Raw genomic sequence first — 6126 nt, 5'->3', positions numbered from 1 at the left:
AACCTCTCTTGAGATGATAGATATTCCAAAGAAAAAGTCATGTTGGTCCTCTAGGCTAATTAAGATATAATATTGATGTGTATTGCTGTCATTTTTTAATCTTATTTTCTTTTTTTTTTGTTATTGATAATAATGATGTCATCAAAATAGGTTGGGGTCTAGTTCGATTAGGGTTTGTTATGAGGTAAGTCTCTTCTTAGTTCATGTGGTATTTAAGGACATATTCAATTTTTATTGTTTAAAAATTAAAATAAAATTATGTAGTTAAAATTAGTATAAATATTTTCAATATAGATCAGAAATATCAGTTTTAAGTTATTATATTTATTTAAGAATTAGTTAATTTTATTTTAGAATTATTTAGAAAGTATTATAATTATTGATATTGTTTAATATATTCTTATTTGAAGAATTAGTTAATTTAATTAAAATTTATTTTATTTTTCGAATTAAGAATAGTTTCAGTTTATTTATGCCTAGATTACACTCACATATGAATGTAAAACTGTATGTTAATAAAAACGAAAAGCTTTTAATTTGATGTGTTTATGAGTGTCAATGGAATTAAATTAAATTACTAAAATTATATTAAATTATTTAAATTAAGTAGTCACTTGATCATTTAAACTCGAGATGAAATATCAAGACTCTAAGTTTCTCGATTTCAAGATTTGATACATTAAAAGAAATATCATAATTTTATTTTTAATACAGAATTAAGAGAAAAAATAAGCTAATAAAAATTAAGAAGTGTTTAAGAATTAAATAATGAAATAAATTGGCTTGTTAATGGCCCTGTTGGGGTTTATTTGGGCTTTAAAGAGCGAAGGATTGTTGAGTGGACCACTTCAAAGCAAGGACGGATCAAGGTGAACTTCGATGGGGTGTCCAAGGGAACCCTGGCCCCTTTGGCGCAAGGTATGTGGTTAGAGATAGTTCAGGAAGCATTGTGGTGTTTGGGACTTCGAGATTAGGGGATGACACAAACAATGCAGTTGAGGTCCAAGCGGCCCTGTTGGCAGTGGTGATGGCTAAAAAAATGAACATCTCTCGTCTCCACTTTGAGGGTGACTCCCAAATTATAATTAATGACTTGATCAAATGGGAGTTGGCTTCGTGACTAAATGAATACATTAAAATTGTGAGAGACCTACTTGATATTTACATGATTTTCGTATCTCTCACATCCTAAGAGAAGGCAATACGATGGCAAACAAATTATCCAAGGTGGCATTATCGCTTGATGAGGGCGAGTTATGGTGTAGTCACGACAGGAGTAAGTCCTCAAAGAGAACAGTCCGGACCGTGCAGCAAATGAGACACAACAGAAACAACTCAATGTGATTGAGGCAATGCAGAAACAGACTTATATTATATCAAAAATTCAAATACAACTGGCCGACAACATGCAGGCTTACAAAATTTGGCGCATAGGCCTAATTACAAACATGCTCAAATGCAGTATCCGGCTCAAGCAAGAATGTGAGCCAACTCTAGATCTCCTAACCTTCAGATTGATCTTCTATATTCCATATGCTACTTTTGTATGCCTAGTTACATTGATTTATATGATATTCATAGCTCTAGGATGATCCGCGTTGGCCCAAGATGAAAACAATTGTTGATGAAGAAGATATAACGTGTAAAACAACAAGGTCGGCCTCCACCAAAGGAATCCCTCTGAAAAAAACATAGAATGATGTGCGGACCCAAAGGAAAGGTCGGCCACAAGCCAAGGAACATTGGACGCAACAAAATTAGGCTCCACAAGCTACAAAAATGATCCACAAGATTCCTAACTAGCAAATAGGTCCAAGCAGCTCCGGTGCTCTGAGTCAGAAAACTATCCTAGATTCTGGAAGTGATAACTTGTTGGAAAAAGATCCAAATGTCCCGCGGACTTAGTATAAGGCAGATGAACATGTCCACAAACAAAATCCAACTCCGCAAGATTTGGTATGCAAATGCAGAGAAACACAGAAAGAAATGCCAATTCTGCAAAATAGAAAGAAAATATTTTTGCTTGATGCAAGATTGCTAAGAACTAGGGATGCTCCTGCATCAGACATCTGGGGTTGATGAAAAGTGAGTCCCTCACTTTGTAGGGGTCGAGGAAAACCAAGACGATCTACCTCTGCCTGAGAAATCCATAAGGAGTCTTTAACTGGTCTACCCTTCCACTTCACAAGAAACTCTCTATATTGTTTTCCTCGGGTGCTGCGCTCAATTCTATTATCCAAAATGTCTTCAATCTAGTCCGGTACCCTCTAGGGTATTTGCTTCTCTAAGTCTGCTGCACTGTCTTCACTGAATTCTACCTCATGATAGAGATGTAGGTCTATAATGTTGAATATAGGCGAAATACACATTATCTGGTAACTCCACTTCATATGCATTTCTGGAACTAAATTTCTTCAAGATCTTACAAGGTCCAAACTTCCTCGTCTTCAACTTATTGTAGGTTCCAACTGAAAATCTCTCTTTTCTTAGATACACCATCACTTCATCTCCAATTTCAAATTCCTTGTGTCTCCTCTTTTCATATGCTTTCTCCTTATTCTTACTATTCATGTCCTCCAAATGTTGCTTGACCTGAGTATGTACTGCCTTCATATGTTCTGCAAACTCTTCCACTTCTGCACTATTTTTATCTTCATTACTGATGTCTCTCAACTATGATATGTCTCTAGGGTGTATTCTAGTAACAATCTCAAAGGGTGTTCTTCTAGTACTCTTGTTCATTGAATTGTTGTAGGCGAACTCTGCTTGTGCAAGCATCAAGTCCCAACTTCCGGTTTTCTCTCCAACTAAACATCTCAACAAATTTCCCAAACTCCTATTTACTACTTCTGTCTGTCCATCGATATGTGGGTGAAAAGTAGAAATGAATTTCAAATCTACCTTCATCTTCTTCCAAAGTGTCCTTCAAAAATATCCAATAAATTTAGTGTCTCTGTCAGAAACTATGCTCTTAGGCAACCCATGTAGTCTCACCACTTCTTTGAAAAATAGGTCAACTATATGCATGACATCTGTTGTCTTCTTACAAGGTATGAAATGTGTTATTTTTGAGAATCTATCCAACACCACAAATGTATAATCATTTAATATTTGTCTTAGGCAATCCAAGTATAAAATCCATGCTTAGGTCCTCCCAAGGTCTCTCTAGAACTATCAAAGGTTGATACAATCCAATATTCTAACTACTACCTTTTGCAAGTTGACAAATTCTACAACTATGCACAAATTTCCTGACATCCTTATGAATATGAGTCCAAAAGTAATTCTCACTAACCAAGGCTACTATCTTATCAACACTAAAGTGTCCTGCTAATCCTCCACTATGCTTCTATTTTATCAGATTCTCCCTCATAGAGCTCCTAGGTATACACAACTAGATTCCTCTGAACAACATCTCATCTTGAATGAAATAATCTAGCTACTTGCTCCTATCCACCACTACTGGTTCTTTAAAATATTTCCAAGGTTATGCAAAATCCGGGTCATCCTGATACAAATTCTTCAATTCCTCAAAACCCAATACCTGCACTCTCATCTCTGTCAACAAGTTCCTCCTTCTACTCAAGGCATCAACAACTTTATTTGACTTTCCACTCCTATGCTTCAAAACAAAGATATAACTTTGCAAAAACTCCACCCATCTCTTGTGTCTTTGATTCAAATTACTTTGACTGTTCAAATATTGCAAAGCTTGATGATCAGTATACAACACAAACTCTTTAGGTAACAAATAATTTCTCCATTTCTTTAATGCTTGAACTATGGCATAAAACTCTTGATCATACACAAAATATCTCGTTCTGGCATCATTCAATTTTTCACTGAAATAAGCTACTGGTCTTCCTTCCTGACTCAACACTACTCCAATTACATTCCCACTTGCATCACAATCCACTTGAAATACTTTGCTAAAATCCAGTAAAGCCAACATGGGTTGCTCTGTCACCTTCTTCTTTAACAACTCATAACTCTTATTTGCTTCAGATGTCCACTTGTAATCCTATCTCCTCTCATTTCTTCAGTCATAGGGCTACAAACTGAACTGAAATTTCTAATGAACTTCTAGTAGAAACTAGCCAATCCATGGAATGATCTTACCTCCCCAATGCTTTCCGGTGTAGGCCATTCAACAATTGATCTTACCTTTTCAAGATCCATCTTCAATCCTTTCACAAATATCATAAATCCCAAATAGACTAACTCTTCCTTCATGAAACTACACTTCTTAATGTTTATCAACAACTTCTATTCTTTCAATCTCTGCAAAACTTGTCTCAAATGCAACATATGCTCTTCTTTTCTCTTACTAAATATCAAGATATCATCTAAATACACAATAACAAACTTACCCAATAATTTCTTCAATACCTCATTCATCAACCTCATGAAAGTACTCGGTGCATTAGTCAGTCCAAAAGGCATCACCAATCATTCATGCAGTGCTAACATTGATAGAACTGCATAAGGGCTCAAAGTTTCTTTGATCAAACCTTTCTTCAACAACTCCTACACTTGTCTATTCAACTCCTTCTTTTCTGCTGGTGTCATCCGCTGTGCTACTTTATTAGGCAAACTAGCTCCGGGAATCAGGTCCATGCAATGAATGATACTTCTCACAGGTGGTAATCCATCAGGTACGTTATCTAAAATGATGTCTCCATATTCTATAAGCAACTCTTTTATCTTCTCCGGTTGTTCTTCTTCATGCTTTGGATTTTCAATCTTCTTAGGAACCAAAGAAAAACACACATTCTCATATCTCATCCCATCCAAGAATTTCCTTCCATCCGCCAAACAAATCCTAGCACTTGTAAAAAATTCACTATTAAGAGGCTCCTCCAAGGCTAACAAGGTTTGTTTCATCCTATTTGCCATAATAGTGTATGTGTTCTTCCTTCCATCATGTATTGCTTGTCTATCATACTGCCAAGGTCTACCCAATAAAATATGTCATATATCCATAGGCATAATACCACACAAAACTTCATCATGATAAGATCCAATCTTTAATTTTACCAAACATTGTTCACTTACCAGTACCTTATGATCATCCCAAATCCATGTTATCTGATAAGGCTTGGGGTGCTTCAATCTCTCCAATTTCAGCTTATTCATCATTTCCTCTGAAAAAAGGTTATCTGAAATACCACTATTAATTATAACTTTACAACACTTACTAGCTACTTTACATCTTGTCTTGAACAAATTCCTCCTCTGCAAGGGCTCCTGATCATCTCCGGTGTGGCACAATGCTCTCCTCATCACCAATACTTCTCCATCTTCCAATCTATTAGCTGATCCAGTAGGTTCTTCTTCCACCAACATTACTCTTACATTGTTCTTTGCCTTGTTACATTCAAAAGCATGATGTCCTTCTCCTCTGCACTTAAAGAAGGTTCCTCTAAACACTCTCTTATCCTGTCTTTTGTCCTTTGCAACTTGATTAGACTGAGTTCATCTTGTATAGACATCCACGACCCATTCAAGTATCAACTTGTTCAATCTCATCATTAGTATGCCTGGATCTGATATTCAACTTGTAGAATGCTTCAGTATACTCCTTCACACTAGATTCCTTCCACTTCAAGTTCTGCAATTTTCGGAACAGGTTCACTTGATAATCAACATGCATGAACTTCAATTTCAACTTGTTAACCATTTGCTCCCAAGATTTAATCTTCTCTTTACCTCTTCTTTGTCTATCTACATGCAAATGTTCCCACCAAAGAGATGCATGCCCTTTCAACTTAGTGCAGGCATATCTCACTTTCTTGTCTTCAGCAGTGTTCTCAAAATCAAAATACTTTTCCATCTCCGTAATCCAATAAAGCAATTTATTCGAATCTAAGTTGTCATCATAATCCGGTGAGTTAAAATGTGGTATGATATTCACTCTTGTCAAGGCTCTTATGAACCTCTCTTCATCCAGATCATTCGCCGGTGGATTTGCTCCTACTTATCCCGTCACCTGTTCTTCTTCATCATTGCTTACAACTTCAATATGTCGACCTCTTCTCTGAGTTGTTTCAACAACTTCCAATCGGGTTGCAATTCCTCTCAACATTTCTATCACAACAGGGTCTGCATTTCCATGCACTATACCAC

This window comes from Cryptomeria japonica, chromosome 1 (assembly GCF_030272615.1).
Source record: "Cryptomeria japonica chromosome 1, Sugi_1.0, whole genome shotgun sequence".
NCBI lineage: Eukaryota > Viridiplantae > Streptophyta > Pinopsida > Cupressales > Cupressaceae > Cryptomeria > Cryptomeria japonica.
This window is presented reverse-complemented; position numbering follows the sequence as displayed.